The sequence below is a fragment of the Corvus moneduloides genome, chromosome 3 (genome assembly GCF_009650955.1).
Source record: "Corvus moneduloides isolate bCorMon1 chromosome 3, bCorMon1.pri, whole genome shotgun sequence".
Classification (NCBI taxonomy): Eukaryota; Metazoa; Chordata; class Aves; order Passeriformes; family Corvidae; genus Corvus; species Corvus moneduloides.
Window position 1 is genome coordinate 49,428,276 of NC_045478.1, and position 18,214 is coordinate 49,446,489.

The window sequence follows — 18,214 nt, forward strand, 5'->3', positions numbered from 1 at the left end:
CAGGTTCCCACTGAAAAGGTTCCACTTTTAACTTTTGATAAGCAGCAAAAGAGGACAAGAGATGACCTAAAATCCGGTTTCTATCATGTACAATTGACGTTTCTTTCACACGGAGTCTTCTTTCTATGTAGCATCTTAACTGCATGAATGGGAATGTTTGTTAGCCAGGGATCAAAGTAGTTAACATTTCAGATTCTATTTAACATCTATGTCTATTTTTAACTAATAATTTTACAAAGAATCTAAAATGTCTCGTGCTATTTTTATCCTTCTGCCTGGATAGTTATCATGATTTTGCATAAAATAAAATACAAGGTAAGAAATGCAGTTCTATTAAATAACAGCACAAAACTTATGTCAGTAAATCAGTGCTGTCTGAAATCATAGAATCACAGAACCCCACAGAATCAATCAGGTTGGAAAAGACCTCTGAGGTTGTTGAGTCCAACCTATGACCGAACATCACCATGTTCAACTAGACCATGCCACTAAGAGCCACGTCCAGCCTTTCCTTAAACACCACCACGGATGGTGACTCCACCACCTCCCTGGGCAGCCCATTCCAATGCCCAATCACCCTTTCTGTGAAGAAATTATTCCTAAAGTCCAATCTAAACCTCCCTTGGCGCAGCTTAAGGCTATGTCCTTTTGTCCTATTGCTTGTTGCCTGGAAGAAGAGGCTGACCCCCACCTGGCTATAACCTCCTTTCAGGTGGCTATAGAGAGTGATAAGGTCCCCTCTGAGGCTCCTTTTCTCCAGGCTGAACAACACAGCTCCCACAGCCACTCCTCATATGACATGTGCTCCACACCTTATTGTCACTATCCTCAACTCTGTACAGTCTGAAGGCTCCCTAATACGCAAAGCCTCCTCTCCTTCCTTTCCTGGCCCTTCTGAAGAGCCTGTAGCCATCCATTGCAGCACTCCAGTCATGCAAGCCATCCCACCATGTTTCCGTGATGGAGGCTATGTCATAGCTTTCCTGAAAGGTTGTTACAGGATTCAACACCACCTTTAGATTAGGAAGACTAGTGCTCAGCACTCAGCACAGCATTCAAAACCCTAGCAGAATGAGATAGTAGATTTTGTATTTTTCACTACTACTGTTGCATGACACGATCAAGGATGCACACAATATTCAAGGCTTTTCAAGTTTTTGCCAGAGGGAAAATTTCAAAGCAGACTTCTCCCTGTCTTGTAATACTAAACGGGCTGGGCAGGAATGACATTTACACAGCTGAATCTTTTATTATTTTCTCTTCTTAAAAACAATAGCAGCAATATGACTTTCTATATTAGGTATACTCCTATAGGTGGGTGCTGAACAGGTATAAAGGTCAACAGGACAAAATGCTATTTATGAGAAGGCTGTATAAGCCCTCTGTTAGCTCTGAGGTTTTCAGAGCTAACACAAACACAAACTTGTAATGAATTTAAGCTTGCTGGATATTTTCTAAAATTCACCATCAGTGAGTTCCCTGATCATATGTCTTGGGAAGAGCTGACTATTCCAGACCAGTGGAGGCTGCAGAGAATCCCTTGGAGCCCACAAATGTTGTTTCCCATTGCTAGCAGGGCAGCTGCAGAACAACACAGAGCACTCCCTAACAGAGCTTTCCACCTCAGCTAATGGTGTGTGACACCTCAAGCAGTAATCTCCCCCATCATTGAGCACCGGGATCCGCCCATCTTAATTTTTATTTAGGGATGGGTATTTTGATACAGCACTGCAGGCATTCTCAAGACACACATTAATGCATGATCTTTACACTAGTTTCTGTTCTTGATTTTTCTGGATTGTGCCCAAGGCTTTCTTTTATCTTTGAGCTTAGCAAAATGATAATATAAATGTCTGAAATATGGACATCAATGTCCCAAAATACTCAGCTTTGGTAATCTGAAATGAGATCTCTCCTCCTCCACATGATCCTTTATATGTAGTTTCATTACGTTTGTGCCAGATGAGCATTTAAACAAGAGGGAGACATAATGAGAGATGAAGAACTACAGCAGAGTACTTATGCTACGAGACGGAAACAGACACTTGTGCCTAGAGATCCACACCAAACTCTTGTTGGAGAGATCACTTGCCTATATGCAATGTATTTAGTGCCCAACATAAAGCTTCACAAACAGCACAGAGAAATCTCCTGAACAAATCCCATAGTAATTAAAGCTTGTTACCACAGCATCCTGTATCACACACGCATTCTGTCCTGCACTTAGTTTCAGCAACCTCCACTGAACCTGGATGATAAAATAATCTCCCAAATGACTGTAACTCTAAAATCTATTAAATCCATGAAGTATTGATGAGGCAGAATTAATCTTGAGAAAATTACTTTAACCATCTCCCTCCTCCTGTATTTCATAGAAGAAACTATAGAAGAAAAGAAGCGCTGTGGCTGTACTGCAAAATACAGCACACTTAGGTCAGGAAAATCTACATCTGTCCGCATGCCTTACACTATATCTATAGATCTATTTGTCATTACAACACTTACTCCTTTAGTAAGAGTAATACCCACAGAAATGGCCTTATCTGATGCCCAGAGATCCTGCTCTCCTTTCTTTTTATTCCCAGATATGATCTGTGTCTCGCACACAGCATTATCACGCTCTCTCTACACTGTTTCTCACTCCCTATGCTGCGGGGCTCATTAGCTGTGGGTTGAGAGCATTACCTACTAAGACCCTGTTGCTGCCTGATTATAAACTTGGCACAAACAGACCCAAGTTTGGCAATATTCTCCATGCTGGGTGTCTGCTGGGAGGCTTTTTTGTTTCCCTTGCTTTGTTGCCGTTTTGGATTTTTGGCATGACGTCAGACAAAATTTTTCAAGCTAATTCTGAAGCAAGGCATGGGAAACTGGAATGATTTATTCATGTGAAAAGCTTCTGGTCGCTCCTTGAACAGCTCAAGAGGTTTTGTGATTTGGACCATAAATGTGCAAGGTGTCAAGGCAAAATCTTTTGTGTTTTGATCTCCGCAGTAAACTCCCAAACATGACTAAATTACTAACCTCTGAAAAAATAAACCTTAATTTGCACGAGCTCACGAAGGAGGTGATGCTTCCTAGCAACTAAATTCCCTGGAGATCCCACCTACAATGCTCCAGGATCCCACGACCAGTTGGGTGGCACCTGCCTGCTCAAAGCTTCACGTACACTTTAAATGATCAGAGCTGGACATGAAACGGGCTGCAAGCTGTTCCATATCTGATTCTGAGCTCCTAAAGGGTTGGATGGCCCTGAATCATGTACGTGTTTGTATCCAGTTCTCTGAAGGGAAGGAAGGGGAACATAAGGTGTGAAACACATCCGTGTGATGGACCAAGAGCTTTTGCATCAACTGCACCAGTGCACATACAGAAGAGAGCAACATGGATGTAACACTCCGTAAAGCAACACCTGAATTTTCAAAATGTAATGTTTTTCTTTCAACAGAGCAATTGGAAGGCTTATTGTCTAGATTTAAAAAAACCCACAGCCGATTTACTACTTGCTAAATCTATCATGGATATTCCAGCTGCTGTAACATCATGATCCACTGCAAACATCTTTGTCATTGAGCCAGCCAAGAGAGCTGGGAAATACGGCTGTGTGAAGTGCTCTGTTCCATCTGCTGTTTTAATTGTCCTTCCCTATTTCTTCTCTAGTGGCTACAGCAGGAGAGACATCCACATAGATGGCCCACAGATCAACTCTCTTCTGCTGAGTAATTCCAACAATTGGATCACCTCAAACTTGGCAGGGAGGAAGGGAGAAAAAGCTATATTAAATGAATTACCAGTGAAATGTAGGAAAATTACAGAGACTGAGACAGTAGAAAGATCTCTTCTGCAGGAGACTGGAACATAACCTCGCTCTGTAGGGTTATCTGATTTAATAAACTGAACACAAGTATAACAATGCTTCACAGAAAGCAGACTAAATCCAGTCTGGTTGGGACTGGACACATGCAGTTCTGGGCAGGGGATAAACCACATTCCTTAGAAATCTTATGGACCAGATTTAACATTTACTACACCCAGCAGCATCAACATGCACATCTTCTGAACGGATTAGACTGGAAGAAAAGAAACAGACTAAAATTGAAGGAATTACAAGCATAGCACAGCAAAGCTTGGTAAGCCGCAAATATATAAAAATGTTCAAGTGCTTTCCCATACTTTCCTTCCTAAGGAGAAAGATCATCTTCAGCCCATAGGAACAGATAATGAAGATATGTAACAGGAGGACACTGTGAGGCACATCGGTGCCCAAATTACTGACTTCAGAAAACTAAAAGCTGCTAGAAATAGGACCAAAATGCACCAGGTCAGCCCTAATTACAGAAAACAGCTAATGACTCAGGCAAATCCTCTTGTGGGTATGGCAGAATACAGGTAATAAAGCAAAAGTCAGGGGTTTTTTTGTAGTGAGAGCACGGATAATACATAGTTGCTCTCTAACACTTTCTGTCAGAAACCTGACAAGTGTGAAGAATTACCAAGAGAAATGCAATAGCATTTTTGGTAGACATCAGGGATATAAATAATTGTACCATACAAATTGGACACCGAGGAATGAACAGGGCATCACAATCTTTCTAAAGGCAAACAAATTTTCTATGTGTAAAGATGCTGAAATTTTGTTTTTATATAATTTCTTAAAATCAAAGCAGTCATTACCTGCTTTTTTTTTTTTCTTTTTCTCCTTAAAATAAAGAGAGAAGAAAAAATTGACTGTTCTAATGGGGGGGGGGGGGGGACCAAAATAGCAGACGAGCGTCTTAGCAGCCGAAATCCAAATTTTCCTTGACACATCTGAGCTACTAGAAATAATTGAAACCATTGTTTAAAATGTGCAGTTGCTTCTAGTCTACAAAGAAGTGTGCAAATAGAAGCAAAGCATCTCAGATTTCAGCTGAAACATCAAAAAGCCCTCAGCCTGGGAATGTATCCCTGCCTAAATTCAGAGGGAAAAGAGCCATGGACTCCCAGGCCCTGAGACACACATTCAACATCAAGGCCTGTGCTTGAAGCATTCACAGCTCTTCCGGGAAATCTCTAGGGAATGGACGAGTGCATGGTGGCACACCCGGCACAGAAAGATGCAGGTCAGGTTTATGGTACAGCAGGCCCTCAATTCACTTCGCAGCTTTATCCTCCCCCGATCCTGATGGCTGTAACCAGCTGCAGGGTCTAGATGGACACAGACAGAACCCCAAACTGTACAGTGCAAGTCATACTTAGAAATACAAAAACTGTTACGAAAGGCAAGAGCTTCCAGGGGAGTGTGGACTGGCAAAGAGCAGTGTGACTGTGGGAAATAAACAGAGATCACCCCAAGGTTTTCTGTCCTACATCAGTCAGGCTTCTCGTGACTCCTGCAGTTGTGTAAGGATCTGATGTGGAAGGGTGGCCGTTCTGTGACCGCCTTCCACATGCCGTGGTCAAAGCAAACCTACAGTGCCACATGAATATCTGCTCTGACACCCACAAGGCTGCTTTACAGAAATCTCATCAAATGAAGGGTCTTCTCACACTGTCATCAGCTTAGCTGAGGGAGTTTCAAATTCAGCCAAGATTCCCCTCCCAGCATTCAAGTATATGTCTCTAATCAGCTCTTAAATCCATTATGAATTTTTGATAATAGAGGCTGCATGACCTTTTCGAGGACTTTGATACAAGATGAACAAATAACTGCTGAACCTCTGAGCTATGTCAAGATAAATTCAAAACGTCCTCTTGATGTCCAGTACTTCTTGGATTCAGTAGGGTAGGAACAGAGGCTGGGCAAAACTGTTTCCTTGTCTTATATTTTTTGCAATTGTTTTTAAACTCTCTGGGAATTTGAAATGCCATAGGCAAACACACAGTGGGGTCAGAGATATTTCAGAGATCCTTACATATGAGAAACTCAAGGTCCCTGATTATTCTACCTCAAAATAAGATGTTGCAAGAAGTGTGAAGTGGGAAGAGTGAAAAGAACAGCTGTGAAAACAAACAAAATTTGCACTCTGTTTATGTATTTTAATGGCTGCAAGAAAACAAATTCTAGAGCAAAATCCTGGAGCACAAACCCAGCTCCAGACTGACTTGAAGAAATTCCAGGATGTTTACAACCCAGCACTGACAAGTGCCTCTTTTCATTGACTTACATCACTAAGCAAGTCAGGAAAGCTGGCAGTTTTCAGGTGCATCAGTTGGTCAGCTAATCCTCTTCCACATGTCAAAATTCAACCAAGTCAAGCAGCCATGCTCTTCAAGTCTGAACATCAACCACAGGTTGAGAAACATTGCCCAAGTAGAACCTCTGTGAACCAAACTGTGTTTGTTTTTTTTTTTTCCCCTCACTAGCAAGTTTACTGCATCTGCATGATAACACATTTCCTTGGAGCCACAAGAAGCAACTTCCCTGATTTTGAGATCTTCTTCAAGACTTCCCTCTCACAGGCAGAGAAGATGCAGAGTTCGCGCTGACTGACAGTGAACAACAGCAAGAAGCAACAAAAAAGCACTTTTTTCACTCTGAGGATGGTCAGACATAACAGATGCCCATAAGTGCTGTAGAGTTTCCAGCCCTCGATTTTAAAAATCAAGGCCCTGAGCAACCTGACCTAATAGGACCTGTTTCAAGTGGGGGTTTGGACAAGACAACAGTTTATACAAGCTTCTTGGCAGTTTCTTGGCAGTTTTTTCCAACCAGGATTATTCCATGACTCTAAGAAGCATGCTTCTTCTGTCTCTTTTGTCTTGCTGGTCTTGAACTATGCTCTCTTATTAAGGTCAGCCATGGAGACTAGGCTAGTCTCAGCTGAAGCATCTTTGAAGGGAAATTAGAACACAACCATCTGACTACTGGGTCTGCTGATAAACTTTTTTTTCCTTGATGTTACACAGCATCACTATTTCCAAATAGTTCTCCTCTTTCACCTGTGAACTTTGTCAAATCCCACACAGAGCTCAGCCAGTCTGTAAGGACACTGGACAACTTTTTGGATCAAAGTATCAGTACTACCACCAAAAAGAAAACTAGATACAGATCCTATCCTCTTTGGTAGTTAAAGTCACAACATGTTGTGGAAGTCACCACAAAACCTCATGGACTAATGAACACATGCTCTGGCCTGTGGCTCATCTCTGGCCCTACAACCAAATTCTAGTTAAATAATTGTTGTTTGTATTTCTCACAGGGATATAGATGCAAACTTATAACACGCAAAATTGTCAGAAAAGCTGATCCGAAGAGAGGAAATAACTTAAAAGAATGAGCTGCAGTAGGGTTTACTCAGGTACAATTGTGCAGGACTTCTCATTTGGCCAGGTTCTTTGTGCAATTCTGGGCTTGACTATCCTATCTTTTTCTATCTCTAGGAGTATATGTTCTGCAGAAGGCAGCAATCTACATTTAAACATCTGCTAGCTAATCCAGATCTTTCTGTATGATGTAACAACATCTGGGGAGTTTTAAATTGTAGAAAAGAACAAGTGTTCTCACAGAGCCAGTCTTTGATTTTCAGTTTTCTACCCTGCAGGCTATCTAACTCTGAAGTCTTCTGCCAGTGGAGAATAAGCCAGTTTTCATCTGCAATCTGCACATTCTGCCCAAAGAAAAAGCACCAGTCCAAACCCTGCTTGACCAAGGGAAAGCATGGACAAAGTCCTCTGCTGACATGTTTCTTTTCCCAAGGATGATTGATTGGTACTATCCAGAACTGTGTATACTGACAGTCTCCTAGAGGGAAAGGCAAGATGAGCCTACGAACTGCTCCAGATCTGCTGCCTTTATTTTTTCCAGGTTGGAAGAGCTTTCTCTGAATTACTTCCCTCTAGTTGGGACATGTCACTAATTACCTTCCTGCTCTTCTCTGTCTCCTTCTACTTCAGAGTGGTGCAACTCAGCAGCACAGACACACGATGTGCCATATTCCCAGAGCACTGAGGACCAGAAGCCTGTTGGAAGCTGATGCCTCTGGAAGTGTTGTATACAGTACAGTCAGACAAGCAGCAAAGGTTGTCACGTGGTATGGAAAGGAGGAATAAGGAAACTGGTGTAGCACACATTAACTACCTCCTTATCTCTCAGACATAAGCAAACCATCGTAGTTCCACATGACATGACAAGGGTGCCAGTCAGACATTCTGGGAAGAGATGGAAAGACTGTAGAGCGACTGGACATCCCCACCACTTTGGGAAATATGTGCTCCCTCTGCATGACTTTTGCTCCTGATCTCTTACACAGCTAGTACGCTTTTTTTGCACCCCTTGTTTTTAAATTAGGCCTTTTTATTTCTTCTGCTCTAGGTTTCAGCTCAACCACTCTTCAGCAGAATGGAACAGCTACAAACACAATAAGCAGATGCCACTGGAGCAAATGAAAACACATTCCTCGCCCTGAGGCCCAGCATGCTGTTCTCTGTCAGTGCTTCTAATACTGCGAGTCTCCATACCAGAGGAAGAACAACACATATAATCAACTTATCTCTGTATTTTCCAGAGCTAAAAAAAAATTAAGACTGAAAAAAGCTAAAACAATCTTTCCGAAATTCTCATTGAAAACCAGAATTGATCAAGACAGCACCACTTACCACAGTTTCCCCCCTGAACAGAGCAAGTTTACATTCACCACATTTCCTCACAACTGGCTCGAAAACATACCCTGCAAAATAAGAGAGAAAGGGAAAGAAATAATTAGTGGCTGAAACACAACAAATTATGTTACACTTTTTTCTCAATTTATCTGATATTTATCACCAACTTCCACCCTTTTTCCTGGTTTAGGGAAGGGGGTAATTTGATTTGAACCTTCACAACTAATTATTGAATTCCACTGGTATTATGCAAAATATTAAAATAATTGCAGGACTCCCTCAGACTGCTCAGAAACATCACTATCACTGACATGATGGCTATTCAGACTTCAGGGAGACAAGGTCAACAACATGAAATGCACAGAAGCACACAGGAAGCATGCCAATTATTTTAGATCCAACCCTAAAAAAAATTGGTCAACCCAGTAACTCTTAGTGATTTTGTTTTAACAAACTGGTTTTGGAATTTGATGCACGTAGGTTCATGACAACCTCCTTGTTTGAAAACTACACAAAGGGAAAAAAGGGCTTGTGCCACACTACATTTTTAGGCTGTATTAATTACTCAGCATTCTCTAGGAGAACAAAGAGGGAGAAGAAGGAAGCCAACACAATATCCAGCTTGACACACACTAGGGCCCATTTAAAGAAGATGGAGAGCAAAAGTGACAAATGCCATCATTTTGGCAACCCTGAGTAAATTTCAAATGACAGCTACGCCTTATTTTTCCTTGAGGCAAAAATCTTTGAAAGAATAATTTGTGGAGCACAGACTAACAATGACGTTAAAACATTTAGTTTGTAAACTCCTAGAAGATGGAGGAGCAAGGATTCTGCTGGTGCTCAGGGCTGGGAGTGGTAACTGTGCAGCAAATGGAGAAGAACACAATTTTCAGTGCCCAGGTGTCCACACCAGTGAAGCCAGACTAAATTTGAACTGCTTTTAAGTCCCATTCTCCCCCAAGTACATGGCTGAACTTTCCACCAGAGAGGTATCTGTGAAATTACTGCTGGATGAGTAACTTTACAGCTATACAGAGATGACTTGGAACCCTGCACTACTGATCGTGAAAACCTGCCTCAGCTGCAGAAACAGCAAGTCTTGTGCCAGCACCTCTCCTGAAAGATGCTGTAGGCATAAACAGGAAAAAAAAGGGGAATGGCTTCTTAAATCAAATGATTTTTACTGGTCATCATTACATGAAAAGCAGTTACGAAATTAAAACTTCTATTAAGGAATAACTGAATAAATATTCCTCTAAAACGTGGAAACTGGATCACATTACTCTAAGTCCTGATTAGCAAGCAGACATCTGATATTATAAAGCTCAGACTTCATTTGAGTGGAGGGTTCATGGTGGGGAGAAAAGAAAAAAAAAGGCATCATTGCAAATCAGAGGAGGCTGTTGTGAGAGATTTTAGGAACAGACATTTTTTAACAAAAAAGTACAAACGTAAGCATCTTCTCTGTTTGCTTTCTCTGTTTAGCAGTTGAGAAGAAGAGTGGGCATATCAAGAAATAAAGAAAAAAAAAATGAACACCCCCTCCTCTCCCACCACCTTTTGTACAGCTTGGCAGAGTTTATGAAAACACTGAAAAAAAAGTGGGTCTTAACTGCTTTGCTCAAACTCAGGGAAGGTGGTTATTATTCCAGTGCCATCCATTTCCCTCCCTAGCTTGCAGGCATTTGGCCTGGAAAGAAAAAATCAAGTCAAGAAACTCTACTTCTGCCTCCGAACTAATTGGATAAAATCTGCATGCAGAAAAGTTAGAGGCTTGAGAAAAGAGCCAGGTCCAAAACAATCCAACGGCACCTCAACTCCAGATTAGCTCATTATTTTCTTCTACATCATGAGACTGATTTAATAATTTCCTCAGAGGAGCGACAAATAAGGGAACTCTGTACTCCATGCTGCCGGTCCCAGGAATACTTGGAAGACAGGGGCTGGCACCACTGCCAAAAGGGGCTGAACTCCCCCCAGCACTGGTGTGGAGCTTCTGGATGCAGCCCCCACAGTGCTCCCTTCCTCCTTCCCTCACCCCAGCACAAATGCCTGTGCAGCAACCAGGGATTAAACCAAACTGGGGAAATTCTTCAGCCAAGTTTGCAAAGTGACTAAAATAAAATAAAATAACAAAAGAAGAAATAAAAAAGAAACCTGTGCTGACTCTAGGGTAAAAGGGAGGAAAGGATGGAAAGGATGGACCAACAGTATAGCTCCACTGTTACAGTACGGGAATGCAGACAGCTGCTTTAATACATGCCAAGGGAGTCTAGTCCAAGCCTTTCACTGAGACCATGTATGACAAAAACTAGCAAGAGGACTAGGGAAAGGGATGTCTCATTCAATCTGAGGCAGATTCACAATTTGCCACATCTCTAGCCTTGCAAGATCTTCAGAACTGTGGGGATGACAGAAAGCGTGGGGAAGCCTTTTGCTTGATTTTAGAGGATGGTGAAAAATGTGCTCTATCTCTTTGGCTACAAAGGAGAGGAGAGGCTTGGAGGTAGAACAGGGAGGGAGAAGGGAAGTATTTTGCTGCATAATTGAGGGTGGGGGTTGGACATGGCTTGCAGAGTAAACCAAAGATTATTCACTCTTTCTTTGCATTCAGTCTGGGGGCCTGTACAGAACTCTGTTTTAGTCTTAATCATTTTCATTCTACCCAAGAATGTAGGGGAAATATTCCTTTTTTTTTGGAAGGCTTTGGATCATGTTACATATCTCCAAATTTTGACGAGCCCTTTTCAGAAAAGCTCTGGTGACTTTGGAGAGTATAGCATAGGAGATGCAAAATAAAGTAATGTAGGCCTCAAGGCACACCAATATAGGCTTCTTTTACAATTAGTATAACAAATAGAAGAGGAAACAAAAGGTTTGTCCAACCAGTATCCAAATGAAAGCTGTCCAAGCATCTCCTCCTACATGGTAAGATACAGGAAATCCTTAGCACACCAATGGACACGAAAAGTTGGGCTGAATTTCAGAGCGACATGATTTGAAACATTACAGAAAAACAAAACACTTTTGGGGGCTAAACAGTTATTATCTGCCAGGAACAGCCTTTTCCTGTAGGCAGCATGAGCTTCAACAAACTGCCACCTTTTACCAAAAACCCATATCCCCCTGCTAGTGTTACATATATATCAGCAGTGTATTTATGTAGCCTTGTGTAAAAATTACTTCCTTTTGGAAAGAAAGAATATTTTGTGAAACAGAATGTGGCAAGTAGCATAACTACACATCATTTGTGTGTTCGGTTTCATGCCACTGTCTGCTTCATGAGACAACCTCTATTTTTCCTCATCAGCTTTCAGATGTGTTTTTGTCAGCTCACACTGGGATCACAGTTAAGTTTATTACTACTGGCAAAAGAGAAATCACTGAAAACAGACAAGGTAAGTCATTTTTTTCTCAAGCCTGCACTCCCAAATCCATCAGCACCCACCAACTTCAAGGATCTTTGGATCAAGTGTGTTGCAAATAACCCTAGATGTGAACACACTAAACTCCTGATTGTTCACTAAAGCAAAAACTGTTCAGTGATAATCTACCCACCATTGAAAACAGATAATAACACGACTGAAAGCATAAAAACAGCCACACCGAGGGGCCTGGTCTGGTACATGTTGCAGTTCATATGAGTTTCACACAGCTGGAGGAAGTGGCTGGTTGAAGTCATAAGTGGTCTTACATACTTTTCAAATGCAATTGAGTTTATGGTACTCAAACACAGAGGAAAATCTACATAATTATAAACATCTGTCAGTTTTCTATTAGCAACATGCTTCTGCTGCTGTTTTTTCAAACCTCAAGTAGAAGCAGGCATTCCTGGTGCTTGGGCTGCTATTTTACTTGGCAAAAACTGGGAAGTTGAAGTTTTTCATGCTGAACAGTTTACAAAGGAACGTGTCTGGATCAGGATGTCTAACCAGTAAATGAACTGGATCCACTTTGTAAAGAAAGTGTTAGTTAGTCTTCAGAGTAACAGCCTGCCTTTTCATCTGTTCCAATGTCAGTCATGCTTACGTTACAAGTACATCATACCACACAGACTTTGGGCCATGAATTGGTCCAGAAAGTACTTTTCAGTAGTAGGTTACTAGGGCCCTCTAACAATCTTGAGTTACCCGTTTCAGACCGGTTGAGGATTCTGTTACCCAGGACTCTGCTGACACTGCTGTTTCAACAAATCTATGGAAGCATACACATTCAGTTTTTAATGGGGTGCATGCAGCATTTTCTACCCATTCCCACCACCTAAGATTTGTAACCCTACTAAAACCAAAAACCAACCAACCAAAAAAACCTCCAGCTGACCAAAAACAAGAAATCCCTTCTAAAGGCAACATTAAACAGAAGGAGAAAAACAATCTCCTACATGCTGAATTTACACAGCCAGTTTATAAAGGAACTGCACATCTTAACTTACATAAAGTAATCCTTTTCTGTGCAATGCCAGATTACATATAAAGAGCCCTTATCCTGTGAACATCTGAAAGTTTTCCAACAATAAAACATTTAAAGTTTAAGGGACGCTTACAGGCTTGTTCTTACACAGAGACAAAAGCCTCCCTGTTAGCCTGAAACTACCCCTTTTCCAAGTAAGGTCCCAGATAGCTGGCACATGATATGAAAAAGCCCGGTCATCAACAGGCAGGGGAAGAGAGAGCTGAGGGCAGAAAGAGGGAACTCCCACCAAAATCTGCTCTTGCAATGAGCCCAGACACAACCCCAGACAACAGCAAAGGGAAAAAAACCAACCCAAAACACCATTAGAAGACTTAATACTAAGACACCACTATTCTGGTGGTTCGTCCTCCCATGCAACAGTGCCAGAACTTGGAAAGACGATAGCGGCTATGGGACAGGCACCCTGCATTTTTTCATGTGAAAGTCACTGGATTTCTAAAACAGTTACTGTAAAGCTTCCGCACATCCAGGATGTAAACAAGGATAACTAGGTCCCTCTATTAAAGGAGTTCAAAAGTAGTTTAGTAGTTTCAAAACAAGAATGTTTGTCTGCACCATCAAATTTGTTCCTGTCTAAAAACACGTCTGCCCTTTCCATTTGGAGCAGAAGGAACTCAGATGCCAAGTCACCACTGCAGTGGCAACAAGTCTTAAGAAACAGGAAACGTGGGAGGAAAACACCAGGAAAACACTGAGGCTTTGCTCGAACTTTTTCTGATTTAATAAAATGGAGCTATAAAGAGAAAGAAACTCACAAACTGTTCTAAGGATCAAAAGCTGAACTGCCTCTTCTCTGTGACACTTCAATCTCCTCACACACTGGGTATATTGACTTATCTTTAGCAGACATGCTGCTGTCAGCTGGCCCCCATGTTCTGCGGCTCCTAGCCCTGCCAAAGCAGGCTGCTTGCTTTCCTTCACCCTGGGCTGTGCCCCTCATACAGGCAGTTCAAGCCCCTCGATATTGACAGCTCAGTATTGGTGATATTAGTACCTTTCCCTTTTCTCTACTTTCAAGCTGGATAAACTAAACAAAATCTTCATTCACAACTCCTTTTCCAGGCATCAGCTTGCTTTGTAAGAGAGAGCTGAAAGCATAAAGCTGGGATCTGGAAACGTGGCAGCATCCAACCAAGAACTCTGCATGGAAAGCGCCAGTACAGGCAGAGAGTGTGGATGTGTACAGAGACCCAGCAGACGCAGATGCAAAGAATCAAAAGATGCCAATAGCATTAAGAAACCTCAGTGGGACAGCTGGTGGTTATGGTGAGCATGTGGAGAACGACACAGTGAAGCCACTGGCGACAGAAAGGCAATCGCAATGGCGCTCATGGCCCATTCCTAAATCCTGCCTTATGAAATTTTTCTGAGAAGAACCCCAAACCTGTGGCACCCCTGGTCATCCTCACTGCTGGGGAGAGAAGCAAGTGTGCAGCTCTGTGTAAGCCGAAAGCCAGCACGTGCTGTGTGCACCTCAGTCTCCCCCTGGAACTGCCTGTGCCTGTGTCAGGAGGCCGTCAGCAGCCATGGGGGCTGAGCAATCCACAGGGGAAGCTATTAGCTATTAGCAAGCTCAGTATGGAGCCAGCACTTGGACTGAGAGTGCTACATCGAGGGGCATGTGATTGTAGCAGCATACTTTAGTTCTTGAAATAGTAGAAAAATTACTTCATTAATTATGGGAAGAGTACTTGCATTTCTCTTTGCAGAAAAATGAGAAGTACTATGCCCCAAACAATTTTTTAAAAAATAAATGAATGGAAACCATAGTCCTAAAAATAGACTGAACTCTTCATCCCTCTCAGCTGGCTCCTAGAAATGCTGCTGGGCATCTCTGGAGCTGAGGGAGGGCACAGGCAGCCAGTAATGCAGGGACATGGTGGCTAGAGCCAGTGCTGCATCCCTCTCCCTCAGCCTGCCCATCCTTACCTGCCCAGCATCCCAGCGGCATTAGTGAAACACTTCTATGGCCAGAAATAAGCACTCGCGTCATTATGAAAGTTAAAAAAGACAGCAAAGGGAAAAAACCCCATGCATAATGTAAGGTTTCAGAAGCTTTTGTTTTAATAATTGATTTTCCAGTTTGTCTCAAAGAAGAAAATGCTTTCCTTCTGAAGATACAGGATTGACCCGGAAGGACCTTTAGCAGAAACTGACTAAACAGTGTATTTACAAACCTTCTGGAGAAGCAGTAAAGGCCATTTAGAAGTGCAATTACATTGCAATGCAAATGTAGTTGTTTTGTATACAAAAATTTGCTTTTATAAGCAATTGTTATTATAAACAAATTTCCCCTTCCCCCTTAAGAGAGAATCTTACTTATACAATAAATATTTTTGTGCTTTGATCAGTGTGCAATGTTTCAATTAAGGACATTATTTCCCTGACATACAGTGAACACATACATAGAGAATATATATAGAATATATATGCTAGTGCTGCAATATTATAGTACCCATAATGTCAGCCATTCCCATTGTGCAAGAAATCATAGAAAATACACACATGGGAATACACAGTCTCAAAGTCCTGGCAAATTTACTTCAAGGCTTTAAAGGTTAAAAGAATTCAGCACGAGTGTCTCTTAGGACAAACTCGGGGTGTTTACTAAGGACTTCTTGTAGTTCAGTCAATACATGGATTTAGCTAATTTTGAGTGTGCCAAATAATACTTCTATCTTGTACATATAATACTTTAATGGCTTGATCGTTTCCTATTGTGGTTTTCCTAACTAGTGTAATTCCAAATTGTCAGGGAGTGAAAAGAAAGCACGGCCCAGTCTGCAATTGCACCCCACAAGCTGGGGGGGCAGGCAAGGCGAGTCTTTGCAGAAACTACTCCACCTACTTCATGTGTCACACTTCCTGATGTGAAATACAAAAACGTTGAAAAGAGGCTGAAATATTGCAAGAAGGGACTATTTGTAAACCTATTTCTGTATCAAAGAAGGCCCGTGATGTGAAAAATAAACAGTGTAAGAAAAGAATATAGCAACACGATTAGAATACAAACAATGGGAATGCTGCACTGTAAACTAATTATTAACTACAACAAGCTGAAAATAAACTGCTTCCTTTTTGCCATGTTCACTTTAATCTTCTGAGAGGCAGGAAGGGGGAAGACAGGAGGAGGCAGCAGTTTCAGACTTGTGGATCTTATCAAATCCCAGATCGGATGATTAGAGCACAGCTAAAAAGAAAACATCCTCTCTCCCCACCTCCCTTCCCTCCCCAGAAAGGAAGCACAGCCTTTAGGACCAATCTGCAGTGTTTGTTTGCTGCTCTTTAAAGGATTACTCTGGAGAGCATTTTTCTTAAGCTGTTCTTATCTCTTTCTGGAAGTTTCAAAATAAACAAGAGTACTGGAAATAGAAGAACAAAAATCTTGACTATCTGGTTTATTTTTTTTAATAGTGAGACAAGTCAAGAAAATAAATAAGGTCCTTCATTGTCACACAAGACAAAATGGAAGGGAATATAAGCTTTAAATCTGAGAAGTATCTTTGCAAAACCTAGGAAAAATCACCAATGGGCTGAGGATGGGGATAAGTGGGGGGGGAAAAAAAGAGAGCTGTCCCTCATTACTTCACTGATTATTTATTTACTTACTTTAATGATGAGACTTCATGTTGCTGGGTTCTATATCCAGGGAATAAAATAAATAAATAAATAAAAGGACCCACCACAAAAAATTACTGTATTTTGACAATTTATTTTCAAAAAACACCCTAAACAACCAACCCTCCTCTCTAGTGGCTTCCAAAAAAGACTCTCCCATAGTGCAAACAGGAAATTAAATTCTCAGGACAACACACTAGAACTATGAATGAAAAGATTTTGCACTGATGCAATGCTTCAGCCTCAAGCTCAAGATCAAGTCTTTCACACTGCCCTTAAAGACATCAGGTTTTCCCTCAGAAAGCAAGTGTTCCAGGGTGAACCAGAACAAACACAAGGCTCATGTAATTCCAGGATTGTGCTACTTTAATATAAACCTCTTTGCAATGCAGAAGCCACACAAAAGCATTTATTTTGCTGAAATATTCTAAGGATTTAAAATGTCATTACTATTCAGTATAACCTACCTACTTTTTTTTTGTCTTTTGTTTTTCAAGATTAAGCAAATGCCTGATCAGTGGAACTAATGAAACTGAATTTCCAACTCATCTGGACTCATGATGCTAACTTTACAACGAGAGTCCTTCCCAGACAGCATCCTGGCTCTCCCATAGCCCCAGATGCCTGGTACCCAGTCACTTTTAGTGTGTAAGCCCCGCTGCAGCCACTGCTCAGCTGCTCCAGGGGTGCCTGCAGTACCCTGCTCCTGCTGCCACCACAGCCAGCCCATCTCCTTGCAGCAGCGAATGCACTGGAGAAAGAGCCGGGAAGTCAAATGCTGCCCCTGAAGGCCCCTCCCTGGCTGGAGACAGCCTGCAAACTTATAAAGAGCAGGACTGATGTGCAAACACACTGAGTTAACAGCCTAACCCCCACTTCCTCAGGAAACTAGGCTAAAAAATCTGGTTTTTCTCTTGCTATGCCCCCCTCTTACACCACCGACTGTGCCGATTCAGCTTTAAAAAAAAAATTAAAGATAGCATAGACATAAGGCTTAAGGGCCTATATCCCCATAAAGCATCTGGATTTCTGTCTCAGACATGTTTCAGAAGTGTCATTGATTTCCTGTTTAATATTCATGTTTTATTGCTGCACAAAGCCAGCCTCTGCTCAAAGAGCGATATATTACTCTCCTATCCTCCAAGAAGATCCTTAATGAGGATGTTCTGGTTTCTTGATATTCAGAGACCTTCTGTTGGTATCAGCAACCAGAAGATCAGCATATACTTGAACACACAGCACACAGACAAGGAAAAGGCAGCTCTTCCTATTAAAACAGACCTACAGGATTAAAAGGGACCTCAAATGACCATCCAGGTGGCTTCCCTGCTCAAGGCAGGATCAACTACACTTATGTTATTCTTTTTATTAGGCCACCTGACCCAGCTGTGGAAAAACAGATGTGCTTTGGGGCTCACAGTCCCTTCCTGAGCCTGAAACCTCTCCCCTCTCCCCTGTGTTGCCTTGGTCCAGCCCTCAGACACGCCAGTTGGTCTGGTAAGATGCCTGCCGGCAAACCCTGCCTTCCTTGCATTGCCAT

At 41.9% G+C, this 18,214-nt stretch overlaps 1 protein-coding gene across 4 annotated transcripts in view; it reads right to left on the reverse strand.

Moving 5' to 3' along the window:
- FYN (FYN proto-oncogene, Src family tyrosine kinase) overlaps positions 1–18,214 on the reverse strand; it is a 139,334-nt gene that overhangs the window by 69,965 nt on the left and 51,155 nt on the right. For all 4 annotated transcript variants that reach the window (XM_032101501.1, XM_032101498.1, XM_032101500.1 and 1 more), the window contains exon 2: positions 8,578–8,648. The gene's annotated coding sequence lies outside the window, so the exon portion shown is untranslated. The remainder of the gene's footprint in view (positions 1–8,577; positions 8,649–18,214) is intronic.